The sequence below is a fragment of the Varanus komodoensis genome, unplaced genomic scaffold, assembly GCF_004798865.1.
Source record: "Varanus komodoensis strain SLA01 unplaced genomic scaffold, ASM479886v1 scaffold18_3, whole genome shotgun sequence".
Classification (NCBI taxonomy): Eukaryota; Metazoa; Chordata; class Lepidosauria; order Squamata; family Varanidae; genus Varanus; species Varanus komodoensis.
In genome coordinates this window covers 2,529,897-2,545,317 of record NW_025335549.1, presented here as the reverse complement: position 1 = coordinate 2,545,317, position 15,421 = coordinate 2,529,897, and the positions used below count along the sequence as shown (strand labels likewise).

Here is a 15,421-nt window from a genome sequence, read left to right as displayed (position 1 = left end):
CTTCACGAACCATGGTTTGAAGCTTGCTCGTTTCTGTAACTCATAGTTAAGACTTACCATCTGCATGTGGGTTTAGACAGAACAGTAAACAACAGTTAGTTAAAAAGGGAAGTGAAACCTGCCAGACCCCTCGGCAAGGCCCCCCCTGGGGAAGGGGAGGGGAGTGTGAGAGTCTGGCGTTTGCACCCGAACAAAGTTCTTCTGCCTTTGAGTGATAACATCTGGAAATCCACATGAACTGGCCAGGGGAGTTGTGCTTGGGCCAAACAGTGCAGATGACAACCACCGATGCATCCTGCTCTGCTGGCACGTATGCGTTTTGTTTTGCAGACATGCATCCTGCTACACCTTTCCCAAGCAGGTGCTCTTGAGGTGTGAGGCCCCTCTGTGCAAATGGTTGCAAGGCTGTTGTCCGTCCCTGTTTTCCAGTCTCTCCCAAGAGGAGAGCCTTGTTCTCCTTGGGCAGGAAGAGGACTGGGGAATCCCTGGATGTTGTGCTGAGCATCAAGCTCAGGAAATAGCAAGGTTTAATGCTACAGAGTCTTGGGCTGAAGTTTCAGCTGAGTCCAGCTGATCCTTCATGGTACTCACTGTGCCATCCCTGAGAAGGCCACTTTCTCCCCTTGGAAGAGAGGCTGTGGAGGGCCTGCCTTCCATGCTGGTGGTGCCAAGTTCAATTCCAAGTCTCCAGGTTGGACTGGGAAAATCTCTTGTCTGAACTCTGCAGCTGAGTTTGGTATCAAGGAACCAACGGTGTGACATGGTGTAAAGCTGCTCTTTTCACCCTGTTTCCTGTGGATGCAAGGGGTGCTTGGCCAGTCAGCATGCAAGGACTGCCGGTTCCACTAGCCCTTGCTCTCAGTATGCCTCTGATAGTTTCAGGTATCACAGGTTTATCCTCACAGCATCCCTGTGAGGTAGTCCATTTTATTTTAAATACAGAAGAGAGTCACATGACTCTAGATTACAAGGGATACCCAAATGAGTGAATGACATAAAACCATCACTGTCACACCATAGATTGACAGCCCCTTTCAGCAGCAACGGTCAAACCCCATTTAAAAGGCAAGGGGTTCTAAAAATCCCAAGGATAAACTGTGCAATTTTTGTTCAATTTTAATACTTATTATAATTATATTGCTCCTTTTTCCTGGCAAGGAACTGAGGGCGGTTCACATAATCCTTCTCTTCTTGTCTACTACCCTGTGAGGTAGATTAAGCTGAGTCAGTGGCTGGCCCAAAGTCACCAGTGAGTTAAAGAGCTGAGTAGAGACTAGAATCACATCCCCCAAGCTCCTGTCCAGCCCTTTGCTAGGCCAGGATAACTAATGGATGGGCAAACAGGGAACAGGCCCTGGCTCCTGTTCCCATCACCTCAACTCAGAAGGTGGGGATGCTCTGAGGAACCTGGAAGTTAGGGAGGTTCGTGTGGGAGCAGCTAGGGCGGTGGTTTTCTTGGCCTTCAGATGACTGCCTGAGAAGAAATTTGGCTTTGAACCTGGATGGAGCACAGGAAGGAGGTTTGTGCATCAAGACTGCTCTCTCGTTTTGACTGGCAGCAGCCCCCAGGCAAGGGAAGGTCCTTTCCCTCGTGGGCCCCCTGATCTTTGAAGTGTGCATTAGGACCTCTGAAGAGCCCTGAGGCTGGAAGAGACCAAGGCTCCCCCCAGCCCTGCATTCTGTCCACACGGCAGCTGACAGGAGAGCAGCACCACCCTCCCACCCATGTTCCCCAGCAATTGATGTCCGTAAGCACACTGCCCTTAGCTGGAGATGGGATTTAGCTGTAAGGATCCGCAGCCAATGACAGTCTCCTTCTCTGTGGCTCATCCAGTTCCTTCTCTAAGCTGTACACCTTGGTGACCATCACTCCTTGTGTAGCTGAACTGGGCATTTTGAGAAGAAAAACATTTATCTCTCTTGAACCCCCTACCAATCATCTTTATGGGGTGATTCTGCTGGAAAGAGAATGTGACAGTCCATCTTCTCCATGCCATGAACTAAGCTGGACTCCTTTGACATGCCCACAGCAGGGATTAAATCTGAGATCGTTGGCATACAGAGCATGTGTTCTTCCAGTGAGCTTTGGTCTCACCGGTTAAGCCGCAGTGATCTGGCCCAGCCTGATGTCCTCCAGGTGCTTTGGAGCGTAGCTCCTAGCATCCCTGACCCTTGGCCTTGCTGGCTGTTCAGTTGGAGAGAGCTGCTGACTAGGGAAAGCTGATCTAGCTGCTGCATCTGGGGTGGATCTCCCAAAGAGTAGATCTCCAGATGCTTTGGGTTTCAACTCCCAGCATCCCTGACCCTTGGCCTTGTTGTCAGGGGCTCTGTGGAGTTGAAATCCCTGATATCCAGAGGTCTCCTGTCTGCCTACCATCGTCCTACACTGGCTTCATGCTGCAAGGATTAGATGCCTTCCCTGTGGCACAAAGGACGGAAGACCTGGGCATGCCACGACATGGCCACGAACAGGGACTGCTGGAGATTCTCGGTGACCCATGAAGCGCCAGAGAGGGTGAGCATGCTGGCATGCTCAAAGAGAGCCGAGAGAATTGCTCCCCTCTGTGTGCGTTGCTGCACACAAGCACGCATTTCCGGTGGCCAAGGCAGCTTTGCACATGCAGAGGAAGGTTCACAACAGCAACGCTGAAGTCACCCATCCAGATTCTAACTGGCCCTGATCGTGCTTCGCTCCCAAGACTGTGCTTAGCCTGACCATGCGTAGCTTCCACTCCGGGCGGCTTCCCGAGGACTGCTTCTGTGCACCTGCATTACAGCACAGTTGCTCCACTTGGCGGCAAGACGCCAGCTAGGTGACTGGCAGCAAGCTGAGACTCCAGAAAGGGGCTTTCTTCCCCCCTTTTTAGGGGGGTAGGCAATATAGACAGATCTGCCAAAGCTTCCTTTGTGAAAGACTGTGCCGTCTGGACGGAGGCGTCTTCTAGCTTACGCCTACTGCCTATTGGGAAGACGGATGCTTAACTGAAGCACTCCAATGTTGTCCTAGATATTTTTTTCACACACCTTCCTTTTCTGCTGTCATGGCAAACCCGTTTTCCTGTCCATCTGGTAGCAGAGGGAGACAGGGAGGCGCGAAATTCCTGCCTCTTGCAAATGGGTCACCCTTGCCTTCCTAGAGAACGCTGCAGGACGTTTCCTTTTGATAGGAGCCCAGGTCTGTCTGTTAGTGGATGTTGCACATTTGACACCAGTGCAGGCAAGTTATGGCTTTCCTTGTAGTCCTGTGCAGTAAAGTTTTCAGGGAGTAAAACCAAGACTGAACAGGCTCTGCGGTTCCACTGAAGGGTGGTGAAGGATGTGCTTTAGGTTTGCACAAACCAGGGTCTGCCTGGGCTGCATAAAATAAGAAAAGGGTTTGCAGAGAACCCGAGAGTGAAAGATGGCATCTATCCACACCAGCAAGGTTTGTTATTCCTATAATTCCAAACGTTGGTTTGGCTGAGCAGGTACTTGAACCCCTCTGTCCAGTCCTAACTACTGTGGCACACGGTCTACCGAGCAGCTGGTGTTTGGTCATGCAGACCTTCTGAAATGTCTGCCTGCTCAGCATGGCCAGTAGCTATTGATGGGCTTCTCTACCACGACTTCATTTATGTATTTACTTTGGATATTTACAGCTTGTCCTGCTTCACACAACATCAGGGCAGTTAAAAACAAGTATCTCAACAAACCAGCAAAGCACAATAATATATCCTTTATCTGCCAAAGGAAATCTGGTGGGTTCCCACTGGGAAGAGGATCTCTTCTGATGTGCCAGGCTGCCTCTTGTAGAGCCTTCCCAGAAAGACTCGCCTGGCTCCTACCTTGTACTTTCTGGCATCAGCCAAAGACTTTCACACCTTCCCAGGAAGTCTCTGTTTTAAATCCTGTGCTGTATTTTTAATGTTTGTACTGCTTTATTTTATTTATGTATTAGTTTCTTTTCTATACTGCCCAATAGCTGAGATTCTCTAGGCAATTAATTATTGCTTCTATTTCACACTGCAGTTTTAAACATCTAGACATTTATGCTGTATTTTATGTTTTTAAATTGTTGTGAACCATTCAGGAAGCTTTGGCTGTGGGGAAGTATTGAAGCTTAACAGATATATCAGTAAAACAATCAACTGATTAAAATCTGTGGACAAGAACAACAAAAAGCAGACAACCTCTGCAGCCAGTCACTTAGGATTGTAAGCGGCAGGGCGGTGCAGTGACTGAGAGATGGAGAGACCCCTTCCACTCTCCATCCCACTGTGAGAATCACTGCATGCAAACCATAATTTCTCAGCGCAATGTACCTCATGGGGCTCTTGTAAGGATATGTTGGAGAGATAAGTTGGAGAAGAAATCCCATGTGCCCACCTTGATCCCACTGGAGGGAAAGAGGGAAGCCATGCAGTATCGTATGCACTGTTTTCCCACCCTCGTTACAGAGGCCTCTAAGCCCTTGAACTTGGTGGCTTATTTATTTATTATATTTATATCTCACCCTTTGTCCTTCCAAGGAACTCGGGGCAGCTTACATCATTCCCCTTCTGCCTTCAGTCTTATCCCCACGACAACAACCCTGTGAGGTAGGTCGGGCAGAGAGTCTGTCCCTGGCCCCCTGGGGCCGAGTGGGGACTAGAACCCAGATCGCCTGAGTCCCAGTCCTGCGCTCCTAACCACTACACCACGTGGTATTCAGTGCAAGGTGTGGCAGTGACAATTTTTGTACCCTGCATTTTAAATGGACAGCTGTTTGGGGCCAGCTAGATGTAGGGGTGGGGAGTGTGGGGGAAGGTGCCCGGGGCACCCCTATCTGATTGCGTGGTCTCGGCATCCTTCTACCCGCATCCCGACACACAGCCCTTTCCCCACTTCGAGGGCCAGGGGCAGCCTCCGAGCAGGGGCGATGTGTGCGGCTCCTTCCACCCTGGCTGCGAGGGAGGGGGCTGGGGGGGCTTGGCCTGTGGCGTCTGAGCATCGAGGTGGGAGGACCTCGGGGCTTGGGCTCCAGGAACAATGCTGCCCTCCCTGTTTCTTCAAAAAGACCCATGAAGATAAAGCTCTTGCCAAAAAGATAGGTGCAGGGCTCAAGTCTCCTGGCAGAGGAAGTTCCACAGAAGGACCCCCTGCCGAGAAGGAGCAGCCTTCCAGTGTGAACCGGAGCACTTCGATCAGGAGTGGGGGCACCTGGGAGAGGGTCCCAGCGTTGGCCGTGGTCCGCAGGCTGGCTGGGGTCTCCAGCTTGGATCTGCACCCACTTCGTTCCACGCCCAGCACTTCCTCTGCAGCACATGCTTCTGTGTTTGCAAAGCGGATCGCCTTCCTTTGTTTGATGGCACGCAAACAGGCGCATTCACAAGAGAGGGGACGTGGGAAAAGCTGCGGCCCGCGGCGCGCCGTGGAATTCCCCTGCCGATGCAGCTGCCCGGGCAAGGCCAAAGCGAGAGAGCCCTTGGAAGGCGAGGGGCTGCTGCTCTGGTGGGCCGAGCCACTCCCTGCGTGATGAACGGCTCTGATCCGTACAGAATCTTAGTTGCCGGGGACACGCTGTGGCGGCTTGAAAGGAGCGGCTCTGCCGAGCGGGCGGGCGGGCGGGTGGAGGCTTCTGCCCAGATGGTTTGCCTGTCTCATCAGCCCAGATGAAACCAGAGAAACAAATGGGGGATGTCACGGCGGGGGGGCGGGAGTGACAGGGTTGTGGGTCACTGACCAGACAAATGGAAAGGCTTCCATTGCAGAGCCGCACGTGAGAGCAGGAGAGCGTGGCATTTTCTGCCTTTTTCATGGAATCTATTTTTTCTCTCGATGTCTGGGAGGTTGCGAAGACCAAACCAAGGAGCGCTTTAGCATTCTGTACGGATTCAGGCAGTTACTGCTTCTGAGGGGAAGCCAAGTGCTGCTGAATTGGGAGCAAGGTCTGTGGAGTCCACCGTTCTGTGGCCAGCAGAGGGTGGCCAGATGCCCCCTGGAATGGGCGGGGAAGGAAGGCGAGCAACCGTACATGCCCCGTGGTCTGCTCTAGTCTCCTCTGGGTTCTTGCCTGCAGTCTCCCTTTGAAGTGATGATGGAGCCGAGGCATGCAAAACCTTCCTTGCCTCAATTTCTTCATTCTTAACTTCTCTCCCTTTCTCAATTCCTTAGTTGTTTGTTTCTTACTTTGCCTTCTCCTTTCCTGTATCCCAAATGCTGGATCCTTTTGCCACTTCTGTTGGCCACCTTTGCATCCTCCCAGAAGAAGTTGTGAACAACCCTTGGTTCTGAGTCCACACATAATGGTAACCCATAGTTTAAACAAGCCTGAGTTCACACCCCAACAGCAAGCCATGGATTGGAACTGGCTGGATTCATTTTGGATTTGAGGATGTACATTCTGATGTACTGATTGGAAAGGCTGAATCCTACACATACTGTGCAGATGCAGAACAAATCTGACAAGCCAGGGTTCAACTAACATCCCCAAAATTCCTCCCTAAAGGAAAATGAAGGAAAAGAAGATATGCATGTTTTATTACAGAGATTTCAGCCAAGTCAGTTGGAGACAATTCTTCCTTACTGCAAGTTGCTAAACGTTGCAAGGTTCTAACCAAGCCACCATTCCCTCTTCCCGAATACTCCATTCCGTCTGCCGCAACAGTGAGTCATTCTGTAACCACTGGGCATATTTAGTCTGCATTGTGCAGTTAGGGGCTCATTCTCTCCTCTGTAGGTTTCTGTCCTCCAAAATCGTTATCTGTTGGGGTTCCCCTGACTGCTGATACCTCATTCTTGGACTGGGATGTTATCTTTTTCGGGTAAATAAGCATTAGCGCTCAGAGAAGTCATTTGCTGATTGCATGTTGGACAGCCAGTTGATGTCTTGTCTCTAAAGAATGCATCCTTACGGCATGATCTTCTGCTCACCAGGCATCTCTCTGTTTTTGTATGAGATTCCCATCAGCTTAGGGAAGCCGATAGCCCCCTTAAAGGACAGCACAGCATGTAGAACAGCAGTGAACCACCCTGGAAGAGAGAAAGAGAGACTGCAGTAGCAGCAGCGGAGTTATGGCTGGAACTAGTGGCACGGACTTGGAGTTACTCAAGTTTCTTGGTCAGAGGATCTTCTGCCTGCAGCAATGCCTTTTGGCTTCCACAATCGCTCCGATTTATAGCTGTGAATAAAACACCTTTGCAAGATGTGCCTTCAGTCCCCTCCGCTGTTTAATCCAAACTAAGCAGCTTGGGAATGTTGCTCTGCTCTGGGACGTGGGGCATAGAGAACCATCGTTGAACTAGACATCTCGGGAGCCAGGGGTGAGCAACCAGCAGCCTTCAGCCTAAATTCAGAAGCCCTCTGTAAACTCTCAGGTCAAGTCCTTGGCGAGAAGGATCAGTTCCTTCCCAGGCAGCCTACTGGATGAGGAAGATGCGGGGAGAAGCAGATGTCAGAAGGAGACAGAGGAAGAGAGCCAGGGCAGCAGAGGGAGAGAGAATGAGGTTGGCTACATTAGCGCATGAAAATCCATCCTGCAACAGAAGAAGAGAGTGGTCTCTGTCCCTGTTGTAAGGGTACAGGGAGGAAAAACCAAATGGAGGATCATGTACTGATAAACAAAGATAGCAGCCTGAGCTCACGAATATTGTCATCTTGCAATAAGCTGACTTGGCTTGTACAAAAGTGTTAGTCCAAATCTGTGTTAGACATCAGCTTCTTCCCAACTAGATTGGTTGTGGCTGCCCAAGGTCTGAAGTGGTCTGCTGCTCTGCTCCCAGTTGAGTGCAGATCCTGGCTTGCTAAAAGAGCTACAGGAGGTGCCAGACCATTAAAAACCTGTGACGAAATGCCAGCAGGAGCTACAGCATGACCCGAGAAGAGTTCTGGCTTGTGACACTTTCCCGCTGGGTTGCTTGGGTGGGTTCTCACTCGCCACAGGTGACCTTGGCACATGCCTGCTTCCAAGTTGGATTGAATTGTGAAGACAGCAACAGTCACCAGCTAGAAATGTCTGTACTGGTGGAAGAAAGGACTTTGCCGCAATTCTTGTGGCATCTTCCAACAGAGATTCCCTATTTATACCCTCCAATTTGGAGGAGAGGAAGAGGATTCAGTCTGGTGGGTTAGAGTGGCCCATAGGAAAAAAATTACCTTGTTCTCTGTGTTCTGTGAAAGGCCAGATTTACAGTATTTATTTGCTGACCAGTGAGAAGCCTGCGGTGGGCACTCGTGGGAGCAGAAGTCCTGCTGAGAGAGGGCTGCATTATTCATCATGGAGGACTTCTCATGCCTGCTCCAGCCTCCATGGGCAAGACAGCTGGCTCCATGTAGTGGGGATTGCATTGTTCATCACAGCGTCTGCTTAATCCTCTCCACCCCGAACCCCACCCCCAGTGGGTTGTGTTCTGTCGCAGCTGGGGTGGGGGGGAGGTCACTGTCATCATGGCAGCCTCCTGGATGGGAAGCTGAGGTTGGCAGAGAAGCCGTGGCACAGGGGTAGAACCCATGCGTTCCACACAGAAGGCTCCAGGTGGGGAGAGCTGCTGCCAGCCAGAGTAGACAATATGGGAGGGGAGGGGTGCAAGCACAATAGCCTGTGCCCCTTCATTCTCCATTGGATGGGTGGCCTCCATGCCCTGCCATTTCCTTCTGAGTGCAAAGAGTTCTGTGTTGGGAAGGGTCTTCCTTTCCAGTGCTCCTGCCTCTCCCCTTTCAGCTTCCCTGTGTGACTGTGGGCTGCAGTTTCACCAGGAGGGGAGAGCCAGCCATCCAGCTGAGCACCACGTGAAGCGCCTGTTTGTGTTGGGCCGGAGCTGTGAAGATCAGGGCCTCTAAAGCATTCAGCCTAGCTCAGCGTAGGTAAAAATACCGCCCTAACGTTGCCTTGCTTAGATTAGTAGGTGTTGTTCTCCAAAGGCCCTGGGAAAGATGGCTCTCAGACTTGCACGCTTCTGTCCGCTGTTTCGAGAGAACACACCTGATCAGAAGCCACTAATGAGCTTGCACCTTGTTATGTGCTTAGCTTATTAGCTTATGCTGTTGCGTGTTACAGGATCTTGACTGACACTGATGGGAGGCCCTAGGTGCTGTGGCTTGCGGCTGGCTAACGAGGACGGGAACCTGCATGGGCTCCAGAGTACAAGGGCAGGAAGTTGCATGCAGTATACATTGGGACTTGCTAATGAGGGAGAGCTAGGAAGTGCTGTGCTTATAGCTTTCCTCCTTGCAAATCTTTCCGTGGGCTCTCAAAGAACTCTCGTAGCCCACTGAGGAGGCTAATGAGGGACAGTACGCTGTTTTCATTTCACGTCAGTGTTGTCTGCTCTGGCCGGCAACAGCATTCCAGAGAAAGAAGCTCTCCCGTTCCCTCTCGGCATGGCGGGATCGGACCCTCCCGCGTGGAGAGTGTGCATGCTGCCACCTCTGTGTTAGGGTCCCCCGCTCCTTGAGGCGGAGAAGGGGGCCGTTCCTCTGCAGAAGGCAAGCGGCAGGTTGGTCGCATGGCTTCTGCCCCTTTGGGAGGTGAAAGACTGGGGCAGATCCCGCCATCCCGAGCTGCTGAAAACCTCCTCTTCCAGCTTGCCACTGTTCTTCCATTTCTCCCCCGTCCTGTTTACATGCACATTACTTATCCTGTTTATATATTTACAAAAATGCACAGTGGTCCCTCGGCTCAGGAACTTAATCCGTTCCACGACTCTGGTTGCGACCCGAATTGGTTGTGGGCCAAGTCAAATTTCCCCGTAAGGTTCAGTGTAAATAAGGTTAATCTGTTCTGCAAATATTTTTCTAATCACAAAAATTTGAAACAAAGTGACAAAGAACAAAGTAACAAAGTACAATAGAGAACGCTAACCTAGGTGCGGGGCGGGGGGAGGTTATTGTTTGGAGGGAGAGTCCAAACGATAGTCATGCGATAACGATCGTGCTCAGCCGGTGCGGGGGAGACGGCCGTGATCGTGATCGTGTTCGTGAGGCAGTGTGGCTGCAATTGTGGTCGTCGCCCAATGTGGAGTTTGCGACCTGCGTCAAATTTTTTCTGAAATTTCCGTTCGCGACCTGATTTGGCCATGAACTGAGGCGTTCGTGTACCACTACTATTTTTGCATGAAATGGAACACAGAACTGGGGGTGGGGGAGGCCCTTGCACACGCACCCTTGGCCTTTTGCTCTCTGTGGCTGCAAGCAAAGTGGTCTCGTGAACCTGGCTCCCTTCTGGGCCTGGCGCTGGAGCATGGGCAGAGTGCTCCGATTAGTGGGATGGGGTGAGGGGAGGTGGGGAAAGGTCTCAGCTGCACTGTGCCCCTGGCCACTCTCTGAGCAGTGCAACTCGAAAACAGGGATCAGAGAAATGCACTTCACATCCAACTGAAGGCCAACACTGCTAGTTATTCAAGGAAATCATAGCTTTACATCCCGTAAAAAGAGCAAAGCAAAACAGCATCCTTGTTTCATCCAGACAGGATGATAAAACGGCCATGGAAAAGCCCCACTTCTTTAGAACATCAAATTGCTTTTCCAGCATTCAGCTTGTTGAAAATCAGAAAGGAAATTAGTGGGAGATTCACAACGGCAGCATTTGGAAGGTTGCATCTAATAGAGATTGCACTGTGATGAACAAGGTGAAGAAATTAGCAGCTTAGTAGCTATGCAGTTTTAATTTCAAATGCAGGGATCTTTATGCCTTAAATATTTATAAACCCTGACAGAGGCAGTGTGGGGTAGTGGTGAAGAGTGCTGGATAATTTGCAAGGGTTTCTGACTCCTGGTAGTTGAACCATAGTAAACAAAACTGAAAACATTGAAGAAAAACACCCCTCCGTGATTACTTTTTCCTGCTAATTGCTAGAAAGACCATTAATTTTTGGCTAATTGCTAATCTCGTGGCCTCAGGGGTTTCTCACATGCAAAATAGGGGTACGAAGGCTTGCCTGCCTGCTTTCCTTGGTCTTTCCTCAATCTGGTAAGCTAGTGTGGGACTCTGGCTCTATCCGAAGTGCTCTGCCCGTAGCTACTTTCCCTCACCTGGCTTTGAAAAGTGGAGCTTGTTTGCCTCATGAGAAAGAGAGGAAAGGTGAGCCTGCAGATCTGAAGGGACTGCCTCTCTGGCATTTGTGCATCGTGGGTGTGAAGAAGCTGCAGGATCAGGATCTCCAGGATCAAGGCCACAGGGCCCAAGCTCGCTGTTACACCCTATATGGCCCGGGTCACAAGGCCTAAAAGGACTAGGGCACCGTATTAGCTGTCCCCAGTTGGTGGCTGTCCAGATGTTTTGTCCACTGGTTATCCTGGCTGAGGCTGGTGGAAGCTGAAGTCCAAAACATCTAACGGGTTCCTGGTTGGGCTTCCTAGGAAGTGCCCAGATTTTCAGATCATCTCCAGGCATACCTGCTATGGGAGGAGAAGCTATTTGTGGCTGTGGAACATCCTCTTTAGAGAGACCTTCCTGGCATCTGCGGAGACGCCAATGCTACCGTCTGGTCCAAAATTATTGGAGGAATTTCAATTATTGCGGCCCGATGAGGTGGACATGGTGCTTGGACGAGTACGTCCCATCACTTGCCTATTGGATCCTTGCCCGTCTTGGTTAATAAATAACTCCAAGCACGGGATTGGGACCTGCATCTTGGAAGTGGTTAACGCTTCTCTGAGGGAGGGTCAAGTGCCTGCCCCTTTAAAGGAGACGGTAATACGACCGGTCCTGAAGAAGGCGTCACTGGATCCAGAGATGGCCACTAACTATAGACCTGTGGCCAACATCCCGTTTCTGGGCAAGGTGTTGGAGCGAGTGGTGGCGGGACAACTCCAAGCACTCTTGGATGAAACTGATTATCTGGATCCTTTTCAGTCCGGCTTCAGACCCGGGTATGGTACTGAATCTCCCTTGGTCGCCCTGTACGATGACCTGTGCAGGGAGAAGGACAGGGGGAGTGCATCCCTGTTGGTTCTTCTGGACCTCCCGGCGGCTTTCGATACCATCGACCATGGTATCCTTCTGGATAGGCTTGCGGGTTTGGGAGTTGGAGGCACTGCTTTGCAGTGGTTCCGCTCCTATCTCAACGGTCGAGTCCAGAAGGTAGTGCTGGGGGACCATGTCTCTACGTCATGGCAGTTATGCCATGGAGTACCACAGGGCTCCATTCTATCCCCTCTGCTATTTAACATCTATATGAAACCGCTGGGAGAGGTCATCAGGAGGTGTGGGCTGCGGAATCATCAATACGCTGATGATACCCAGCTCTGCCTCTCATTTTCCACTAATCCAGGTGAGGCAGTGGCTGTGCTGAACCGGTGCTTGGCCGAGGTAAGGGAATGGATGAGGGCCAATAAACTGAAACTCAACCCAGACAAGACGGAGGTTCTGTTGGTTGGCGGATCGGGTTTCGGAGAGGGTGGATTTGACCTGGTCCTGAATGGTGCAACACTCCCTCTTAGGGATAAGGTCCGCAGCTTAGGAGTACTCCTCGACCCGGAGCTTTCTTTGGAAGCTCAGGTGACAGCGGTGGCGAGGAACACCTTCTTTCAGCTTCGGCTGATTAATCAGCTGCGTCCCTACCTGGAGTATGACTGCCTGGCGACGGTGACACACGCGCTGGTGACTTCCCGCCTAGACTTCTGTAACGCGCTTTACATGGGGCTTCCCCTGAAGACAGTCCAAACACTTCAGTTGGTGCAAACTAGAGCTGCCAGGTTGCTGACGGGGACGGGGCGTTATGTTCACATGACTCCAGTCCTCCGTCAGCTTCACTGGCTTCCCATTGAAGCCCGGGCCCAATTCAAGGTGTTGATTATGACCTATAAAGCCCTAAACAGCTTGGGTCCTGGCTACCTGAACGAGCGCTTACGTCCGTATATGCCCGACCGCCCTTTGAGATCTGCGGGAGAGTCCCTTCTCCAGGAACCCTCCATGAAAGAAATTAGGAGAGTAAGTACTCGGAGGAGGGCTTTCTCTGCGGTGGCACCCAACCTATGGAATTCACTCCCCAAAGAGGTCCGCCTGGCACCGTCGTTACTGGTTTTTCGGCGCCAGGTAAAGACCTTTTTTTTTAAACATCATTTTAATTGTTAAAACATATGATCTGGCCAGGGCAACTTCTTCTTCCTTCTCTTTTCTCCTATATTTTTATTTACTTATTTTATACTGATAATTTTAATTTTATATTTGTAACTCAATGTATTTTTTGTATTTTTGTATTTAATGGTAATTTATTATGTTCTATTGTATTTCAATGTATTTTATTGTGTTGTAAGCCGCCCCGAGGTTTCGGCAAGGGGCGGCATAGAAATGTTATAATAATAATAATAATCATAATAATAATAATCATAATAATAAAAATAATTTGGCTGAAATCCCTCTTCAAAATTATTCTGCCAGGCTTCTGGGAGGTCGCTGGATCTCCAGTCTCCCATTTTAATTAATGGTTGGTTTGGTTTTTATACAACAGGATGTTGCACCTTTATTGCATTTTTTTTAGTGTGAACAAACCCTGGCATTTCTTTTTTCTGTTTAAAAAGGAAGGAAGGTCTGATCATAAATTCCTGAAACGAAATAAAGGGAAATGTGCCTTAAAAGGTGCATTGCAAATGGTAGAAAGAACCCCGTGACACGTGATTCCATACAGCCCTTCGACTGTGGGATTTCTTCCCTCTGCAGTGCCTGCTCTACCACCGGCGTGATCCCCTGTGTTAAAAGCGAGCTTCTTAATTGTATCACCTTGAAGTAGCAGGAATCATTGCCCTTTACTTAATCATGGAGAGGCAGCAAAGGGGGAAACTTTGCTTGAATACCAGTGCAGATGCCCTGCCCCTGCTGGAGGGGAGCTTTTCTGTAGCTAGGCTTAAATATGCTATGGATGCTAGGAGCAGGAGCAGTTCAGTGGGGGGGGGGGGTGTTGCCTTCCCACCCAGCCCAGGCACACTGGTTTTGTGGTCAGGTTTCCCGTGTTCTTAGCACTCTTGCATTTTATTTCACGGAGGGCTGAGACAGTGCACAGGCTCGGGCATCACTGGTGCTGGATCCAGGGGCTTTCCTTCAGCTGAGTGGAGGCTCCCTCTGGCTGGGGAAGCACTGCCAAAGCGAAGCTGCAGCTGATGCGTAGGGCAGATGTGGGGACAGCTGCCTTCTCTTGGAGGCAGGCCATCCAGGGTTGTGTGGGGCAGTGGGAGGGGCCAGAAGCCAAAGTGGGTGTGGCCACCTCCCCCCCCCCCCCCCGGATCACCATTCATTCATTTATTTAAAATGTGTATGCTGCCCAATTGTGCCACAGCACCTCTGGGCAGCTCACAACACAAGATAAAAACACAATAAAAACCATAACATATAAATTAAAAGCAACAATAAAATGCAGGAAAGCATACAAAACAGAGGTCTATGGCAATTAGTTATTAAAATGTTTTTTTTTTTAAAGGAAGGTTTTTTGCCTGTCATCAAAAAGAAAGTAAGGAAGGCGCCAGGCGGATCTCCTTGGGGCGAGTGTTTCTGGTGTGGGGAGCAGCTGCAGAAAAGGCCCTGCTCCCAGTGGCCACCCCTCTCTCCTGCCTAAGGGACAGCTCACTCAGGAGGGCCCCCTGGGTAGATTCCGAGGGCTGGGTAGGCACACACGGGTGCAGGCACTCCCTTAGAGAACCAGGGCCTAAGCCGCTTAGGGCTTTATATGTCAGCACAAGCACCTTTCCCTTTTTGCTTTCTGACTTCCCCAGTTCCCCCCCGCTCCCCCTCCCCCTCTCACGTTGAAGGAAATCCACAGGAAGGATCCAATTCCCAACTCACTTGTGACATTCACCAGGTCAGTGTCTCTCGGCTTACCTACCTCACCAGGTTGTTGTGGGGATCAGATGGAGGAGGGTTGTGGAGACCTCTGGGGGACTCCAAGGCTCACTTGTATGCCTTCTGAGTTTCAGAGCAGGTGGCTCTGGAGTGCCCGGCAGCGCAGGGAGCAGGTGGCCCGCACAGGTGGTCACGGCATCATGGCCCGCAGAGCAAGAGCCTGCGCCAGGGACTGCCCAGGGCCCCGTGCAGGCTGCTCTTAGAATCCAAAGGAAAGACGTGGAATTAAACGACAATTAAAACTGTTCTAGAAAGTGTTGGCCTGGCCTGTCAATTGCTCCAGGTGTTTCCCATGCTTCTGTGGGAATGCCAAGCAAAGCAAGACCAGAGGTGGAGCCCCCATGACCAGGCTGCGAAGAATTTGGAGGCACCTGACACCAGCGTCCCACCAGCCGGGTGCCTCTTCTCATTGTTGCCGGCCTTGTCAGTCGAGCCTTAAATTTATTCATGGAACACGCCAGAGCTCAGGTGGCTACAGTGAAATCCATTTAGCAGTTGGAATCAGAGGAAAGCCATTTGACTGTTCCGTCGGCGTTGCATTACTTAGTCAACCCAAAGGATATTAATTATCCTGTGTGCTCACAAATGTAAAATCCTGAATTTATCAGGACGAGTGCATTGAGAGTGGATCT

At 50.7% G+C, this 15,421-nt stretch overlaps 1 protein-coding gene across 2 annotated transcripts in view; it reads left to right on the top strand.

Moving 5' to 3' along the window:
- Positions 1-15,421, top strand: part of CD99L2 (CD99 molecule like 2) — a 54,082-nt gene that overhangs the window by 13,824 nt on the left and 24,837 nt on the right. The gene's annotated exons all lie outside the window — the stretch shown is intronic.